General features: G+C 38.5%; 1 protein-coding gene across 4 annotated transcripts in view; it reads left to right on the forward strand.

Moving 5' to 3' along the window:
* IPCEF1 (interaction protein for cytohesin exchange factors 1) overlaps nt 1-19,505 on the forward strand; it is a 153,632-nt gene that overhangs the window by 32,464 nt on the left and 101,663 nt on the right. For all 4 annotated transcript variants that reach the window (XM_031456594.2, XM_031456596.2, XM_064486559.1 and 1 more), the window contains exons 2-3: nt 4,101-4,323; nt 12,738-12,781. The gene's annotated coding sequence lies outside the window, so the exon portion shown is untranslated. The remainder of the gene's footprint in view (nt 1-4,100; nt 4,324-12,737; nt 12,782-19,505) is intronic.

The raw sequence follows: 19,505 nt of genomic DNA on the forward strand, positions 1-19,505 counted from the left end.
TTTCTCCAGGAAACAAAACCACTGAAGCTGCTAATACTTGGGTGGTTTGCTGCCAGTATTTATATTTGAAGGAAATGTGAAGTTTCAGTTAGAGATCAGTGAAAATGAAGATATGTTTTTCCCATTTAAGTGTACAGACTCCCTAAATTCTGTCCACAGGACTCTTGGAGGGTCCATAAGCCCCAAGTTACGGACCCCTGGGATAGGAAAATCATTTTCATAGGATTATGAGTGTGGTTGAGATAATGTTTCTTCAAATATATGTTTGTATATAATTCCCAATGCAGTTATGAACATTTATATTTTTAATTCTCAAATGGAAATGTCATTCATTCATTCATTTATTCATTCATTTATCTTCTTATAACCTGTTTTTGAAAAGATTTGAGGCAACTTGCATATATGCATATAGAGAAATATAATAAAATTACAAGTAAGTGGATGAGAAAAAAGAACAAAAGAAAAGATTGGTATGAAAAGTAGGTGTCTGGGAGTGAAGTTAATATACAAAGTGTATGTGGGAAGGTTCTAGACCTTTGCTAGAGTACAATGACAAATGTGATTCTAAATTTAACATTCAATGCAAAGGGTAAGAAACAATTAGTTATAGATTCATGACCATGTCTCCTGAGATGCCCGATTCTTTCTCTACTGAAACTAGAGAGGAATTTCCTCCATAGTCCCTGCCTTATAATGACTCTCAGTCAGCTTGAGCTGTTAAACCAAAATGCCATAGGCTCGGTGGCTTCAGCAACAGACACGTATTTCTCACAGTTCTGGAGGCTGGGAGGTCCCGGATCAGGGTGACGGCATGGCTGGGTGCTGGTGAGGGCTCTCTTCCTGGCTTGCAGGCGGCCACCAGCTTGCTGTGTCCTCACAGAGTGGAAAGAGAGTGATTTCTACCTTTTCCCTTCTTAAAGGCACTAATCTTTTCATGAGGTTTCCACCCTTATGACCTCTGAAAGGCCTGTCTCCAAATACCTTCACTTTGGAGGTTCGGGCTTCAACATCTGAATTTTGGAGGTAACACAATTTAGTCCATTATTGCTATGTGTATTATTGCTATGCACAGAAGAATGAAAGTAACAGTACTTTTGAAAACTTCCTTTGTTTTATTGGGCTATCTTATATAATTTCTTAGTGAAAATTAATGACATAGGTTTCTACTGGCCCAGCTTAATTTAGAAGTGGATTTTAAACTATCTAGTGTACATTTTTTAATCTTTTAGCAGTATAAAGTATTATTATTTATTTACTTTTACTTCCACCTCCTGGAAGTACTTATTCTTGCAATGTAAATTAGTGATTATTAATTTTTACATCTCATGGACCAATTTGAGACTCTGATGAAAGCTATACATGCAGACACACATTAAATTCTGCATGCAATTTCAGGGAATCACAGGCCTCCTGAAGTCTCAGTGCTCTGAGAGTAAATAACTCTGCAGTACAGAGTCATAGATGTGCCATTAGACACATTATATAAACATCGTTTATGTAACTGAGCATTTGACGTGGATTGAGAACCAGCCGGTTGGACTTAATGCTCTTGGCAAGCGTGGGAATGCAACTATCCTATGCTGCAGATTAAGCAAATGCTTTAATAACTTGCAGAACAGGAAAGCTGCAGGCACATTTAACAAGATACAATGCTAATGTTTCAAGGTTGGAGAGCTGCTTGGCTCAAACAACCTCAACTCTCGTGCCCAAGATTCTCATGCCCCTGAAAGAACATCACAAATCTCTGGCTACCACCATCTCCTGGTCCCAGGAGATGACGACCCAAATATGAGCACTTACCAGCTCCCCGCTTTTACTCCCACCATCACTTAACCAAAGCCCAGCTGAGACCAAGCTGTAATGTGAGAGATCAGAAATAAGTAGGGTAGATCCAGATTTCGTAAAGTCCAAAGCTTATACAATTTTGAGGGTCTTTTTCAGGAAATATAATACAAACTTAAAAAGAGAAACTTGTAAGAAACTCAATATTTAAAATGCATAACAATTAATATCAAATTTTAAAAAGCTACAAAATACCAGAAACAGCACATTATTCAGAAAAATAAGATAATTTAAAAGTTAACTGCTTGGCAGATTTCTAAAATACGTTCCCCCTACATTTTTAGCTGTGTGTTTTTTGGCTGCCTCTTCACACGACAGTGAATTTTATAAAGTCATTTTTTTCTTGAGAGAACATAGAAAGATCATCTAGTCTGTCCTCTAGCGTAAGTCGATCAGAATTGTTTTTCATTTCTATTGATTGTTCAGAAAAACTTCTTTTGGCTTCCCAGTTTATCACTGGTAATGTAAAATTTTGGGATTTCTTTCTCATGTTTCTTTCAATGGTGAGCTTTAAAATTCGGAAGGATTTCTCCCAATCGTGCTTCTGGTTCTGCTTATTACAAACTTTGTTTCCCTCCACTACCCGTTGGCACAGGGAGACACGGGACCTGCATATATTGTAATATGACTTCTGACTCTGGGCCATCATATCGCTGTGCCTGGTGAATTGGCCAGTGGAGAGTAGAGTGTTACTGGAAGCTATCATTACACTTAAACAGCTAGCAATAAGCTAACAATACTAAGAAGAGATTGCAAGCAGCATCACGTGTATCCCACGAACTATAAAAATGATTCTCTATATGCCTGCTCTCGGAACTCACAGGCCACAGTTCGCCCTTGTGAGATCGTTTTTGCTTTCCTCTTTCCCATCCTACTCCAAGGGTGCCTCCAGATGGCTGTGGTCATCTTTGCAGCACCTGCATAGAACCTTCTAGAAAGATTCCTGACAGCTCAGGCTCAAGAGAGCAAGGCCAAGACAGAAGGAGAAAGAAAATTTTCCTTACCATAGCTCAGGGTCCAAATTTTTCTGAGTTTGTAGACATGGGGAATGTATACCCTCTTCTGGAAAGGACTTGTTTCCCATTGCAGGGGTGCAGTCCTACCAGAGGCCCTAATAAGACAAACATCTCAGAACACACCAGCCTAAGATAAGCATGAGAAAAATCCACTTGGAACAGTATGGGATCGATTTCCATTCATGATGTAGTGGTGTTTAAGGCCATAGACACATAGACCACAGCACATGGCTACGATGATTTTAACTTGGAAAATTTAAATCTGATAGAACCATGACTGCTCATGAGAAAACTCTCAGTACAGCACACGTGGAACAATTGAACTGACTGATACAACTTTCTGGTGAATGTCCCAGGATAGTTGGCTGCAAAATATATACTTTGGTTAAGTGGCTGAGCTAACTTGTTTTATAGACGTACTAATTATACACAGGTTAAATGAAAAGCTAAGAGTAACCAAAGTGCTCACTTTGGGTTTAGAATAGTTACTCCGTAGCTCTTCTTTTCAGGGGTCAGATATCAAGGCAACTTCTCCGTTAAAGCCACTCCTAGCTCACAACAATGAAAGCTATTGTTTTCAAATACAAGCATTCTTATTTTGGAATAGAAATGAAAAGGGAGTGTTGACTTCATCAAAGAGGAGAGTAAGTTGCTAAGGCGTGAAATGTCTGCCTCTTCAAAGCCCAGGGGAAGTACCGTGTTTGTGTTTTTGACTTTGTTCTGTGGGGGAAGTATCTACTTTGCTTGTTTAGGAAAGAAAGCCATTTCTCTCAATACCTATATTCAGAGAAGTTGAAAATATTTTCAGAGACTCAGTTGAAGAATCAGAATGAATAGAACACTCTTTATGTTTCACCTAAACCATCCTCTGCTTTGGACTTTGCCCACAGAAAGGCCAAATCTGCATTTAATTTTTAATGAAGATGCAGAGGAGCTGTCTTTTCCTTCTGGGAGGGAACAAAACACCAGAAATCATAGTGGGAGGAAGGCCCTCCTTCATGCACGGGTGCTTAGACAATGAGCAGTGAGGTTGTAGACCAGAAGCAGTAACATATCTATATTATCTTCAATTGATTTATAACAACTCTAGAAATTCATTTTCATTTTTTATATAATAATCCAACTATTAATTTTACAGATTATTCAGACATGAAATACCTGAATTTTGGAAAAATAAATTAGAATGGTATAGATTCACAATTTTCAAAAGCATTAAACAAATTTCTTTTTTTTTAAATCAAGGAACCCTGAAAGTATGCCCTGCAGTCCAAAGTGACACCAGTAAGTGTGGACTTGCCCACCTCACGCAGGCTCTCGACACCTGGCTAGTCCCTTCTCCCACCTGCTGAGAATCCTGCCAGCTGCTGGGCATAGAGCACCTACCCAAGTTCACGAACTTCTCGTGGAAGGACTGATCGTTCAAGGTTTTAGGAGGCGAACCACTGACAGCAGAACTTTAAGGCAGGTATGATTCACAACTTCTCTACAAAGGAAATAGCTCCTAGGGTGAACACTGCAATAAACAATAGGATCCTCTCTTCTTTTGATAACACGTGTGTGTGTGTGTGTGTGTGTGTGTGTGTGTGTGTGTTGCAGATACTGGTAACCTTAATGGGAATTACTCATTTTCTATCGAAAGGAGACCCTTGACGATTCTTCATTCTTGAAAGGAAGGTTGCTCTCCATTTCCTTCGCTTTCTTTGAGTCTGTCTCATTTTTTTCAGTTGAATTAACTGGGCACAGTTTGCTTCTTGCATGAGCAAATAAAAATATCCCCTCAATTGGAGATTATATAATTGACTATAATAACTCATGAAATGTTCGGGAAGTTAAAGTTAAGTTGCTGGCTTAAATTCAGTTTAAGTTGTTATTAAGAAGTTCTCTATAAAAAGTCTAAATTTTGGGGACTATTTGAGAAATTGCTAAATCAAAATGATACTTATATGAAATATCATTGTAATACATTTTCTAATATGTCCTCAATTTTTTTTCTAAGAGTTTTTTTCTAAGAGTTCTCTGAAATTGAGCCAGAGAATCCGGAACCCAATGTTTTCCAGTGAATTTTGACTTAAACAGTCTTTGCCTTCTGTCATTTATGTAGCTTTTATCCTAAAAGATCACAGAAACGTTAAACAATGAAATATTTGCGATCATACCGATCACTGAGCCTTATAAGTTACTAGTCTTGTTCTCAAAAGCACTTCTGTGCTTTCTGTGCTGGTTTCAAATGCTGAGAATGTACATGTGGACTTCCACATTATTCTGCACTCTAGGACCTCCTGCTCAACAACGGAGATACAAAAGGAATGCTCTCAGCATTACAGCTCATTAGGGTGCTGTCCAAAACGGCATACATGCCTGATGAAGTTAGTGGAATGTCAGGGCCTCTTGCAGTGATTAAAGGATCTAAATGTGACTTGTCAAGTAGCCCAAATATTAGTTATAATCCCCATTCGTGCAGGGCTCTAAGATTAGGCTTTGCAGACACGAAGCTTTGTATATAGAACACTCTTTGTTCATTACAAGTTTTCCAAACGAATAGAAGAAAATGGAGCAGGAAATACACAAGTTAAGAGTGGATATCTTTGGACTGGGGGCTTATGGGTGATTTTTGTTTTCTTTTATTAACTTTATTTCTTTTGCATTTTAAAGTTTAAAACAATACAAATATGCATTTTTTAATATCAAAAACTTCATTTTTTTTTTTAAAAAGTAGAAGAGTTGCTGTAGTTTTGGCAAGGCCAACCTTGGAGTAAGGACACGGTGAACAAGTGTCCTGCAGACACCTTGTTCCTCCCAACACTCATCAGTAGGCACCATGTCAGGCGTCCCTCTCAACTTTGGGTTAAAAATATGCTCATGGTAGGGGTGGTGAATCAGGAGCCTGCTCTACGCGAGAACGACCAAACTAGAAAAGTAGTGAATTCAGGCCAGGGAGGAAGAGAAGGAGACCGCTTCTAGTATAATCTGCATTTAGCATCTGCATCCCAACCACCCCTCCCTCCCACCATCGGGGGTGGGTGGGAGGGTCCTCTCTGCTGCTTCTACTCTGTTTCTTCCTCTTTTAACCAATGCCGCTAGCATTTATGAATCAGCATTTTGTGCAGAATAGCACTGTGGTCAGGGACAGCTACCGCAGGAGAGCCCCTCTAGATGTGGGAAGTGGACACAAATGAGTCTGTACTCACGGGAGCTTCCAGGGAGGGTGATGGGGCTTTCTGGTGGGCTGACACGGGTAAAGACGGGATACTGGCCTCCGGGAGAAGCAGAACCGCAATGGGAGAGCTGAGAAGTGGCTTTTGCTTTTAGCGTTCACCTGCCTTCTTTACACCCTCTTCTGTGTCGGCTCCTTCCTCCCCTCCCAGGCCTGGCCTCCTGCCGCCCTCTGGCTGGTCCGAGTCCCCACAGTAACACCCCATCCAAACTGTTCTCCAACCCTTTCTTTTCTTTCTCCCTGTGCTTCCTTCATCAAACCCGCGTTGAGTTCAGAGCCTATGAAGAATCAAAGCACAGAAAAGTTTGAGAGTCATGAATTTTACCTCCTTCATGTAGCCAAGAATTTGGAACAGACGGTTGCAGGCAACCATCTGCTACTGCGCATGTGCGAGGCGCTGCAGCCCCCCGCCCGGCTGCAGAGCGTTTGGTGAACAGCCGAGCTGCTTCGGAACCGACTCAGAGGCGTGACCAGGTGTACTGCGTGGGGTCCAGGAGCCCGGGGAGAGAGGGGCTAAACTTTTTTGCAGTCGTGGCTTAGGCATAGCAGACTTGAATGGTGGAGTGACGGCTTCCAAAGGAGCGGACTAGAGGGAGGGCCCTGGGCACCTGGCAAAGGCTCGGATGAGGGGAGTCTGGCAGCGCTGGAGGAGGCAGGGCGGGGGTGCAGAGATCGCTGACCCCGGTCCTCCCGGTTCTCCCCCCTCCCCACCCAATCCCTCTTCTAGGATGTCTGTGGGTTCCGGAGGGAGAGAAATATGGTCAGAGGAAAGCATGTATCACTGTGGAGAATCCTCATCAAAGTAGTGATCAGAAGCCGGTGTGTGTGTGTGTGTGTGTGTGGGGGCGGGGTAGGGAGGCCATCTAGAGGAGGTGGGGGGCCACGCATGAGCAGTGAGGTGGCAGTTGTCCCCAGAGCAGAGGACCCCAGCCAGAGCTGCATATTTCAGGGAAGTCGTCTTCATCTGTAAAATGGGAGTAAAGTATCAACTTCACAAAGCCGTTGTGGAAACCAGATGATTAATACATGTACGGCATATAGTGTCTGCCGGCACAAACTAAGCGATAATCAGAGCTTAATGAATGTGGGCTACTGTTACCTTCATCCCTGTTGTTTCTGTGAGATCCCTTCTCTCTGCTTATCTTCAACTTATTTTCAAGTGGTGGTTGTGGTTTGATTATATGTGATACAATCAAATGGATTTTGGCTGTGTTCTTGTTTTTAATCAGAGAAACTATTTCTCAGGATGTAATAGAAAAAGAGTTAGATTAAGCCTTAAACAGACTGCACTTGAGTCAAGTTTTAAAAATTACTGTGGCAACTCAAAGTTGAATTTTTACTGAATAAAAAAGTTAGGCACTCATGTCAGTTTTTGCTCTAAGAAGTTTGTGAGAATAGCGAATAACACTTGGTAGAGGTTAATGTAGTATTGAAAGTAGTAATTTTAACAGTTTTGAACTCATTTTTCAAAGACATAATTGGAATAATTTTCAATAGACGTCAGTCTTTATTTCTTAGGAAATTACAATGATTAAATTAACTGCAGGCAGCCTCTCATTGTTACTTGAAGACAATAGGAGTCTGATGAAGATTGGTGGGGAAAAAAAATGAATGATATGTGTTCTATTAAAGAGTTCACAGCTGAAACGTTGTTCATCACTCTGGCTACAATTTATACATTGAAGGCATGGTCATCAAATGCAGCTTTCTGTACTGTAATTGGCCTAGAAAACAAATTCAAATGAAGCATGAGAATAATGCTTTTCCTGGGATTAAGATATAGATTTTTCTTTTGAGGGGGTACATAGTACCCCAATTCATCAGAAAATGATGTCACCCTTGCAGAACTCTGTGAAAGTTGAAAGGAGAGTTTTGCTCCTTCTTTGGGTATTTTCAGGATTCTGTCCCTGCCTCCTTATGAAATTGAGCACTGGATGAGGACAATAATATCACACTCATTATTCAGACATTTGAATAATCTTTTAACCTTCTTGAATAAGTATCTTTTTGAATAAGTCTTTTCCTTTGAAATGAGATATTCAGATCACTGAGTGGTAGAGAAATTGTGCATGAATGAAAGAATAAATGAATCCTGATCTGCTATCTCTGCATGAGGCTTTCTGGATGTGCTAAAGTGATTTTTATCAGTGGAAAATAGCAACCAATTTCTTCAAGATCGTTCCAAATTCAAAATGATTTAGATAGTATATCTGAATCTGAAGACCACCCAAATAAACAGTCACATTGACCTAGACATGTTGGTATTGCTTTTTAAATGTCAGTATTGCTATAAAAGTTGTCTGGCTTTTACCCCCAAGAGTGCCCTTGATTTATAGGATAGGAAAACCTATTTGTGTTCTTTCTGGCTGGAATGTCTACTTAGAGATTCATTCTGCTGGCTATGATTAAGTTACATACAGTGATACCCCAACTTTTTTGACTTGGCCCTCACCTGAACAATACTGGGATTGTGAGGTCCAACAGTAAAAGAAAAATGTAAAAACTAATTTAATATACTAAGAAGTTCTTACATGAATGCTGATTACTATCACCTGAAACAACGCTATTTTCACTGCTTTGGGGAGTAGAAAGAAGTGACATAAAATCCTGTTCTGGGGAGAAAGAAAGCTGGTTTATTAATAGGTACACCAAATGCAAAGACAAACAGGAACAGAAGTCAATGACTTGGCATCCAATACAGTTAATTTTCATCTACGTTTACGTTGTTTCTGGTAAACAATTGGTTCAACTATTGTAATTTTAAATCACTAAAGTTGGAAAATGTTTAGATAAAGCATAGTATCACCTTACCTTGTAATTTTAAAGAACAAAACTAGATCTTTAAGCCACAAAGTGTGAACAAGGGGGAGTGCAGGTTGTAGAAGAGAAAAAGAGCTGTCTAGATGTGTTTGACATGAAAATAGAAGGCTTCTTACTGTAGTGTGATACACACAGTATTTCTTTACTTAAATTTTGGCCACAGAAGTAGTCTTACTGGTTGTATAAAATTGGATAGATTTCCATCCAAAAAGAAAAGATGATTAAAAATACCTACTCATGGGGTTGTTATGCAAGTTGAATAAATTAAGTTAAAGCATTTTGTAAACTGCAAACTCTAACAAAAATGTACTTTACAGCAGATAGTCATTACGTGTTATTAAGAGACTGAAAAAAAAATTAATCCAACCTCTTTTGTGCTTTTTTTCTAAATTATAAAAAGAAAGCATTCGCATGTATATCTTTGCCAAAAATGTTTAACCTGAGTCTAATTGTGGAGGAACAATGAAGCAAATCCCATTTGAGGACGTTATGCAAAGCAACTGAGCTAGAATCTACAAAAATGTTAATCACCCAAAACAAAAGGAACTCTATACACATGACAATATATGCAATGGTGACCTTTGATTGGATCTTGGATTTAAAATAAAATAAAATAAAATAGTCCTTCAGACTGAAAAGGGCATTATTGAGACAACTGGGGGAATTTGAACTGCATATTACATAATTGTATCATTTAAAATTTCCTAGATGTGATCATTATCATGTAATTACCATAGGAAATTTGTTCTTAGGAGGTACATGCTAAAATATATAGGGGGCGAAACATCTTTTTGTCCACAAGTAATTCTCAAATGGTTCAGCAACATATTTATATATATAGAGAGATAAAACAGCTGTAGCAAAATGGTAGTAATTTGGGAATCTAGATGAAGACTATTCAAGTGTTCATTGTTAACTATTTCTGCATTTTTTGTATAATTTTGAACGTTTCCAAAATAAAAAAAGTTGGATAAAATTTTAAAAAGGTAAAAAAAAAAAAAACCCAAACACTCAAAATAGTTGAGTTATTAAAAAACAAAATTTCTTGACATATGTTCTTTACAGATCATGTTTTTCTATCATCTCATTTTGGTGTGAGATACAAACATATAGGTTTAAAAAGAAAAATCTTCCAGCAAAAGTAATGCTTGAAGGACATTTATAGCACTGAATGCATAATTAGAAAAGAAGAAAGATCTAAAATCAATAATATAAGCTTCCATCTTAGAAAACTAGAAAAAGGAGAGCAAATTAAATCCAAACTAAGCAGAAGAAAAGTTATAATAAAAATTAGAGCAAAAATCAATGAAATTGAAAACAGAATCAATAGAGAAAGTCAACTGAACCAAAACGTAGTTGTTTAAAAGAATCAGTAAAATCAATAAGCCTCTAACCAGGCTAACTAGAAAAAAAGACAGAAGACACAAATTACTAATATCACAAATGAAAGAGGAGACATCACTACAGAGCCCATTGAAATTAAAAAGGATAATAAAAGAATACTATAAAAAACTCTATGCCCACAGATTTGATAACCCAGGTGAAGAAGACCAATTCCTCGGAAGCCAAATCTGCCAAATTCACACAAGAAGAAACAGATGATCTGAATAAGTCTGTATCTATTAAGGAAATTTAACCAATAATTAATAACCTTCCAAAACAGAAAGCACAGGCCCAGATGGTTCACTGGTGAATTCTGCCAAACATTCAAGGAAGAAATAATACCAACTCTCAACAACCTCTTTCAGAGGGAAGCAGCAGAGGGAATACTTCTGAATTCATTCTCTGAGGCCAACATTACCCTAATACCAGAGCCAGATAAAGACAATACAAGAAAAGAAAACAAAAATCCTCAACAAAATATCAACAAAATGTCATGCAAAAATCCTCAACAAAATATCAGCAAATGGAAAGCAAAAAAGTAGACAAAGAGTTACACATTACACATCTTGAGCAAGTGAGGTTTATCTCAGGTATGAAAGGCTGGTTCATAGAAATAATTGGTAAACTGGACTTGATTAAACTTAAAAACTGCTAAAGACAATATGAAGATGATGAGAAGACAAACCACAGACTGGGAGAAAGTATTTACAAAAGACACATCTGACAAAAGACTGTTATCTAAAATGTACCAAAAATTCTTAAAACTCAATAATAAGAAAACAAGCACCTTAACAGACACCTCCCCAAAGAAGATACATACAGATGGCAAATAAGCATATGAGAAGATGCTGCACATCATATGCTATCAGAGAAATGCAAATTTTAAAAAATAAACCATCAAACACCTATTGGAATGGCCAAAATCTGGAACACTGTCAACACCAAATGCCAGTGAGGATATGGAACCACAGAAACTCTCATACATTGTTAGTGGGAGCATAAAATGGTACAGCCACTTTGGAAGACAATTTAGTGGTTTCTTAAAAAAAAACTGAACATAATTCTACCATATGGTGCAATAATCATGCTTAGTATTTACCCAAAGAAATTAAAACTTCTGTCCACACAAAAATCTGCACATGGATGTTTATAGCAGCTTTATTCATAATTGCCAAAACTTGGAAGCAATTAAGATGTCCTTCAGTAGGGGAATGGATAAATAAGTAAACTATGGTACATTCAGACAATAGACTATTATTTAGTGCTAAAAAGAAATGAGCTATCAAGCCATAACAAGACATGGAGGAATCTTTAATTCATAATTACTCGGGGTAAGAGGCTAATCTGAGGAGGCTATATACTGTGTGATTCCACCTATATGACATTCTGGAAAAGACAAAACTATAGAGACAATAAAATGATCAATGGTTGCCAGGGGTGGGGGTGGGTATGGGAGGGATGAACAGGCAGAGCACTGAGGGTTTTTAGGGAAATGAAAATATTATGTAATTATGTAAAATATAATGATGGATATATGTCATTATAAATTTGTCCACACTCATAGAATGTACCACATCAAGAGTGAGCCCTTAGGTAAACTATGGACTTTGGGTAATTACGATGTGTCAGTGCAGGTTCGTCCTTAGTGAAAAATGGACCATTTTGATGAGTGATGTTGATAAGGAAGGAGGCTACACATGTGTGGTGGTAGCAGGTATATGGGACATCTCCTTACTTCTCTGTACTCTCAATTTTACTGTAAACATAAAACTGCTTTGAAAAGAACTATATTTGATATCTTATAATAACCTTTAATGAAAAAGAATATGAATATTATATATATTGCATGACTGGGACATTATGCTGTACACCAGAAATTGACACATTGTAACTGACTACACTTCAATTTTAAAAAAAGGAAAAAACTGCTTTAAAAAGTTTTTTAAACAAAGAATCTTCATTTAAAAATTTATTGTTTAGGCAGTACTTGAGATTATTATTACTAATATGAAACATTTTCCTACTGGCCAAATTTCAGGGAACCGGATGGAAGTTCTAAATCCATGTGCACATCTTTCAAGGTATTTAAAAGCAAAGTAAAAATGTATCTTGAGGAGTGTTCAGGAGATTAGAATATTGTTTTCATTAATTGTCTTTTAGAAAACGTTCAATTCTGAGGGATCTCAGTTTAATGACTTCCTGCTTTACTTAAATTTTGGCCACAGAAGTAGTCTTACTGGTTATATAAACTTGGATAGATTTCCATCCAAAGTAAACTACCCAGTTTACTTACTTTCTGTCTCATTCTCCAGGAGAGTCACTGGGTGATTACGACAATGAGCAAGTTACCTATTTTGTTGTCTCTTCTTGGGGCTGGTGTGGTAGGATTCTGCCTTGCTCCCAGGCAGCTGAGTCCAGGCAGAAGTCTGATGATCTCTTTCTTGTCCTTTTCTTGTTTACAGATCAGAAGCAACAGAACTAGAACGAGGACGCTCATAGCTTTTTGGTATGTAATTGAACTCTTCACAATGAATCTCCCTTTCAGTGATACTTATGACCTGAAGGGCTCATACTCCACTTTGTTATTCTAATTTGTGAACCAAATTATAGCAGCCTCGGTAATCCCAAAGCTAGGATTAATGCAGAGAAAAGCTAATAGTATTAATAAATAACCAACTGCGTTTGGTCCTCTGGATTTTCCTTGAAAATGGATTCTTGATGGCGATTACTTTTCAGTGGGAGAGCTGTTTGGTAAAGCAGTTCATGGAATTATCTTGTTTGACCCCTTCAGAGGTCAGGAATAGATCATAACTATCAAAGTAGAACTATAATTATGTGAAGAATCTATTTTATAAGCCACTGTGTGTGTAGATGCCCATATATACATGGAAAGTTCTAGAAATGAGACATGTGCTAATCTAAATTTACTAATGATTACAACAAAATATTTATACTTAGTAATTATAAAAGTAAATCAAACTTAATATGTTCCCATCTTTAAATTTAATCCCTAATTGTCTAGGCAAGGATGAAGTTCTGTAAATATGGGTGTAATTCTTCTCATTTTCCTTTAATTTTCTGTTTATAAAATGATTTTAAAAGAAATACATGTTTCCATTTCTGACTAGGACATCCATCTCTTGTTAGTTTTAACTTTTTATAAAATACAATTCTAGCTTGCTGGAAAATGCAAGGGAAGCATTCTTTTTTACAGCTATCTATCAAGAACAATCCTTTTGTGATTCCGTGGATACAACTGAAATTCTGGTTCATTTTCAGAAAATATTAGTAAAGTAACTTAAGTGCTATTAGTTTTCTATGAGCCAAATAATAGTAGTAGTAATAATCAATGTTCTCCCTAGTATGTAATTTTTACCATTTCCAATTACCTTGCAAGTGTCTTTGAAACATTGTTACTCATGACTCATTAGTCACCATCATCCTTTTTGATGACCTTGCCCTTCTCTTTCTGTAGTTGTTAAAGCACACTGTCCTGGTTGTCCACCTCACTGACAAAAAATTAGCTGTGTTGCATACAGTTAGCAGTCAGATGTCTTCAGATACATACATTCCTTTCGTTTCGACACGTGTATACCAAAGACGTGCCTTTGTTGATGAGATAGATTGTATGACTCAGTCAACAAGATTCCCTCGTGGCCTTCCATGGTAAAGAATGCTTTATTGGGCGTAACGTTTGATGTTTCATTGAGGAATTTAAAGTGATACTTTTCATACTTGTGCTATTCATTGAAGGTTTACAAAACTGGTTACCCTGAGGTGTTAACGAAAATGGGTAGATTTTTACCATCTTCAAAAGTTGTCAAGTAATTTCCCAATAAAACATTTCTGATCCTCAGATTGGGGGTCTCCCCATCATAAAGGGTAGCTATCTGGCTTGCTATCAGAAGAAGGTGTGTTAGAAGGGAACCCTGCATTGGTAAAGACTGGCTGAGATGAACTCTATGGTCTCTTGTAATGAGAAACTTGACATTGCCTATGTGAGATGATCCTCAGCTCTGCAACCAATGACCAAATTAGATACTTTGAGCCTTGTTGAGCATTATAGAAATTCTTCCCCTGAGTAAAATCAGACAGTATCGTGGTGAAGACAGCAGGCTCTGAATTGAGATGGCCTGGGTTTGAATCTTGTCTCTGACACTTACCAGCTGTGTGACCTTGGTCACGTTTCTTAACCCTTACGTGCCTCCCTTTCATCTCTTGTTGAATGGAGACAGTAATAGTACCTCATAAAGCTGTTGGTATGAATATAATCCTTAGAACCAGATTTGTTATATTGTTATGTACTGGAAGATGTCACTTACGATGGTGATGAATGAACGAGGTTGTCATCAACTGGGGCATCTGTGCCTCTTGGAGAGTTTTCTACATTTGTCACTAACCTCCCAAATGTATGGCTTTTAAGAGTGGAGTGCACTTGGCAATGGCTTCTCTGAATTTCTAGCAACTTATTTCTTCAAGCATCCTGAAATACTGTCTTGGACTCACCTGAAGCCAACACGAAGGCATTGCTCAGACTCTTCACGAATTCCTAGTTACACCAACATTGTAGATGTCACCTCTATGACATAGCTACCCTCCTTTCCTCAGGCTCCATCTCCCATCTACCTTGGATCGCTTCATGCAGGCCTGTCTGCCTACATTCAAACATTTCTGGATCTCAGATTTCATAACAAAGAATATTATTTTTTTCTTTATTGAAGTACCACCAGTTACAATGTGTCAATTTCTGGTGGACAGTACAACGTCCCATATATTACTTCACATAATGTCCTCAGGGTTCATGCATATACATACATTTATTCGTTTTCATATTTTATGAAGAGCCTTATTGTGATATTTTCTAACAAAGCTAGAAGTTTACCTAAGAGAAAGTCTTGTGCCAGCTACTAGGGTAATAAAACGTCCTCCAATCTGATGCAAAAGCATATTAATTATTTTCATCTTTACCATTGTTATTAAACAATAGTAAAGGACTCTGGCTTATACAGTCACTCCAATATATTATAGACAGTTCTCGGTCCAAGTGTGTGTAATGAGAGCAAACAGTTCATAATTCGTTCTCTTTCACATGTGCTCAGATTTCTGGCTCCATGTTTATTTTGAATTCTTCACAGAATTTTTTTTTCATTTTTTTCTTATTTTGGTTTAAAACACACATAACCAAAAAATTCACCTTCTGAACCATTTTAAGCATACAGTTTGGTGATACTGTACTGTTTAAATACATTCACATTATTGTACAAACATGACCACCATCATTCCTTATAGTTCTTTTCATCTTGTAGAACTGAAACCTTATGCCCAGTAACCAATGTCTCCATTCTCCTGTCCCACCCAGTTCCTGGCAACAACCATCATACTTTCTGTCTTAGGATTTTGAGTACTCTGAATATCTCATATAAGGGGAATCATACAGTATTTGTCTTTTTGTGACTGGCTTATAAAACTTCACACAATGTCCTCAGGGTTCATATATGTTGTACCATACTGCAGAATTTCCTTCCTTTTTAAGGCTGAATAATATTCCATTGTATGTACACCACATGCTGCTTATCCATTCATCTGTTGATGGGTTGCTCCCATGTTTTAGCTGTTGGGAATAATGCTGCTATGAACATGGATGTACAAGTACCTCTTTGAGATCCTGCTCTCAATTCTTCTGCATACAGACATGGAAGTCAAATTGATGGATCATATAGCAATTCTATTTTTAATTGTTTAAGGAGCCATCATACTGTTTTCCACAGTGACCGTACCATTTTACTTTCTTACCGGCAGTCTTCACAGAACTCTTAAGTACAGAATGCTTGTCTAATTATTTTGACATATTCCTGTTGGGCAGTGAGTATTATGAAGTTTTCTGTGAATATATTTTGAACACAAGGTTCTATTTTTCCTGTTATTTTCTTCTTGCTCTGCCTATGAGCAAGAAAGAAATATTTAATGTTAATTTACGTTACCAGGTGATTCAAAGTGTCAGTGGAGTTTTTCCAGAACAGGACTACGTGGGGCCAAGTCTCAGACTTCTAATGGAAAAACAACTCGGGCTCTGGGGATTTCTTGGCTTATTTTAAAATAAGCGCTATGTTAAAATCTCATGTTCTGGCAGTGTAGGTGCAGATGACCCCATTTCTTCTTGAAGGCTCATAATTTTTTTTGCACAAAATATACCAACATGAGCAGGAATGGGGACAATTGGATTACAAAGAGTGAAGTGGCTAGCTGAAAAACTCCTTCTAATACACGTTATTTGAATCTGCAGGCTTTTCAAATCACAGGAGGACAGGTTAATATTTAGGCAATTATTTTATCTGGCTAATAATATTTGTGCTTTCTGAAATTTTGGTTTAAAATATGAATATAGCTTCCTAAGGGATAGAATCTAATTCCCAAACTGATGGAGATTAGCTGACCATGTTGAAATCTTTTGAGGTTATTTCTACAAATTAATGGGGGATTTTCCCAGAAGATTTTCTGCCTTCATTGTAGGCAGTGAGGGAAAGGGGGAGGATAAAAATAAGCTTACTCAGGAAGCCAAAGTTTCTTGCTGTCAGACGTTTCATTTTCCCTGAGTTTATTGTCCCCAGTAGAAATATCAATGTCTTTCTGAATAAAATCACCTTCTACCAAAGTGTTCAAAAAAAGATTAATTATCTTGGGTATATGACAGTTTACAAGAGAAAAAATTTAAACATAACTTAAGTAAAATGAGAAAAGACTCTTGTTAGTGATGAGTGAGGCACAAGTAGCTCTTATCAGGCTAGGACATGCTGCTGTAGCAGATTAACCCTGCATCCTCAGTGGCTCAACACAACAAACCTTTATTTCTTATTTTTACGATATACTCAATACTGGTTGACATGAGGAGGGAGGGCTCCTCCACGCCACATAGTCACTCAGGGGTGCAAAGTGATGAAGCCCCATCACCTTGTGGTGTCACCATGGCAACAGATGGCTTCAGTGTTTGCTGTGTTCGGGCAAGAGAGACTGTGGAGGACTCAGACTTTTCTCCAGACTGGAGGTGGGGCACGTCATCTCCACCGAGAGCCTATTGGCCAGAACTAGTCATGTGGCCTCTTCTAACCATGTTGGGCTGGAGGTCTTCCTGGGGGCCCAGGGAGTAAAGGAAAACGAGACATAGTGAGCACCAGTAATTCCTTCTTTGATGAATTTTGCTGGAAATTCTTGTATTAGGCACCTATATGAAACAACTTTCCTTCCTAAATCAGTCACACTTACCATTCCCTATGGCTTACTATGGTACTCTATTTTAATCTCTTAAAAATAATGAAAAGCAATGGCCTCAAATGTCTAGACAGTTATAGAATTCTGTTATTAACAGTATTCCATAGGATTTATTTGTATTCTTAATAATATTCTATTATTTCTTTTCCTTTTCTTCTCAATAAAACCATAACTTGAAATTAAATGTAACTCTAAATACAGAGCAGATTGATTGCAAAATCCATTCACGTGATATCAGGCTAGGAATATGCAAGAACAGTTTTAATAGATTTGTTTTTCATAAGTTCTTCTTCTTTTTAAAATAGGTTCAGCTTTCCCTGAATCTGAATCCCATGCTTTTCTCCTTAAATTTCCTTTTCTCTTTATTGGCGTATTTTACCAAGTGATACTTTTGTATAGGGTACATGAGGAATAAACATGTCTGAGGATGTATTTTGCCCTCATGATTGATTATGTGTTTGTTTGCCTGGTATTGAATTTTATGTAGAAAACTTATCTTCATTTAGAACTTTCAAGGCGTTGCTGTAACATCCTGCGACATCCCATGTTGCAGGTGAGAAATCTGATGTTATTCTATGCTTGTTTCTTTATAGATGATACCTTTTAAAAAATTCTGTCTGTAAACTTTTAGGATTCTCTGTGTATCTTTGAAATTCTGAAATTTCACCAGGCATATTCAAGGAACCTTATAAAATACGTCTGATTCAGCATTTTGCAGCTTAGGAAAATCCCTTCCTTCCTTCCCTCCCTCTCTTTCCTTCCTTGCTTCCTTCCTTCCTAACTTCTTTCCTTCCTTCCTTTTTTCCTTCCTTCCTTCCTCTCTGAGCTCTGCTTCCCACTGCTTTGGTCACATTCTCCATTCTTTCCACCAGGTAACTCAGATGGTCACTGCTAGCTCCAGGTCTACATCACACTCATGACTAAAATTCTAGAAAAAAGGATGAATCTTTTCCTTAACATTCCAGGCAGAACTTCCTGATTAGCCTGACTCGGTTCATGTAGTCCTTTCTGAATTGATTGGTCCTTGTGTCAAAGAGGAGAATCCATCTCCTTAGCACCTCTCCTGCTACGCCTCTGGTCCAAGGCGCTCTCACGTCTTCTCTGGATGACTGTGGGAGCCTCTGACCCGGTTTCTCGGTTTATATCCTCGCTGCCTCCAGCCTCTTCTCAATGTTAGAGCCAGAGCTGTTAGTGTGTTTGTCAGGTCAAAACCCTGCAAAGCTCGCCTGTTTCACTTCAAGGAAAGCTGGAGTCTTCAATCATCGCTGAAAAGCCCACCCGAGATCTGCGTGATCCGGCCTCCCATGACGCCTCCGATCCATGTGCTGCTGCTTCCCCCCCGCTGCCCCCCAGCCTCAGCCGTGCTGGCCTCCCCGCTAGCCTCACCCAAGCCAGACACACTCCCGGCGCCGTGCGGGGCCTCTGCGTGGGCCGCTCGCTCCTCCCGGGCTGCGGCGCCCTCGGACACCAGCCAGAGGCTGCGCCTCACCTCCTTCTGGTCTTTACCCGGACGCCGGCCATTCCAGTCAGACCATTTCTACCCTCCAGTGTAAAACCACAGCCCTCTATAACACTCTTCCCTGTTTTATTTTTCTCCATTGATCTCCATCCAATATACCATTTATTTTACTTACTTATCTCAATGATTTTTCTACCCCCATGGGATGGAAACCCCAAGAGGGCAGGAGGTTTTATATATTGTGTTCAATAGTGTATCTTCAGTTCTTAAAACTCTGCCTGGTACACAGTCAGCCAATGCATATTTGATGAAGGAATGAATGATTGGCTTACCTAAGCCGTATGCTGGCTCCTGCTGGGGGATGTGGGGCCATGTAATTGACAGTGCCTACGGGAGGGGGAAGGGCAAGTCTTTGAAGTGAAAGGAGCTGGTCAGACACAAGTTTATAAAGAGCTAATAGATCCTAAGAGTGAGCTTTGAGAAATGGGAGTCTGTATTAAATGGT

This window comes from Camelus dromedarius, chromosome 6 (assembly GCF_036321535.1).
Source record: "Camelus dromedarius isolate mCamDro1 chromosome 6, mCamDro1.pat, whole genome shotgun sequence".
NCBI classification, from domain to species: Eukaryota; Metazoa; Chordata; class Mammalia; order Artiodactyla; family Camelidae; genus Camelus; species Camelus dromedarius.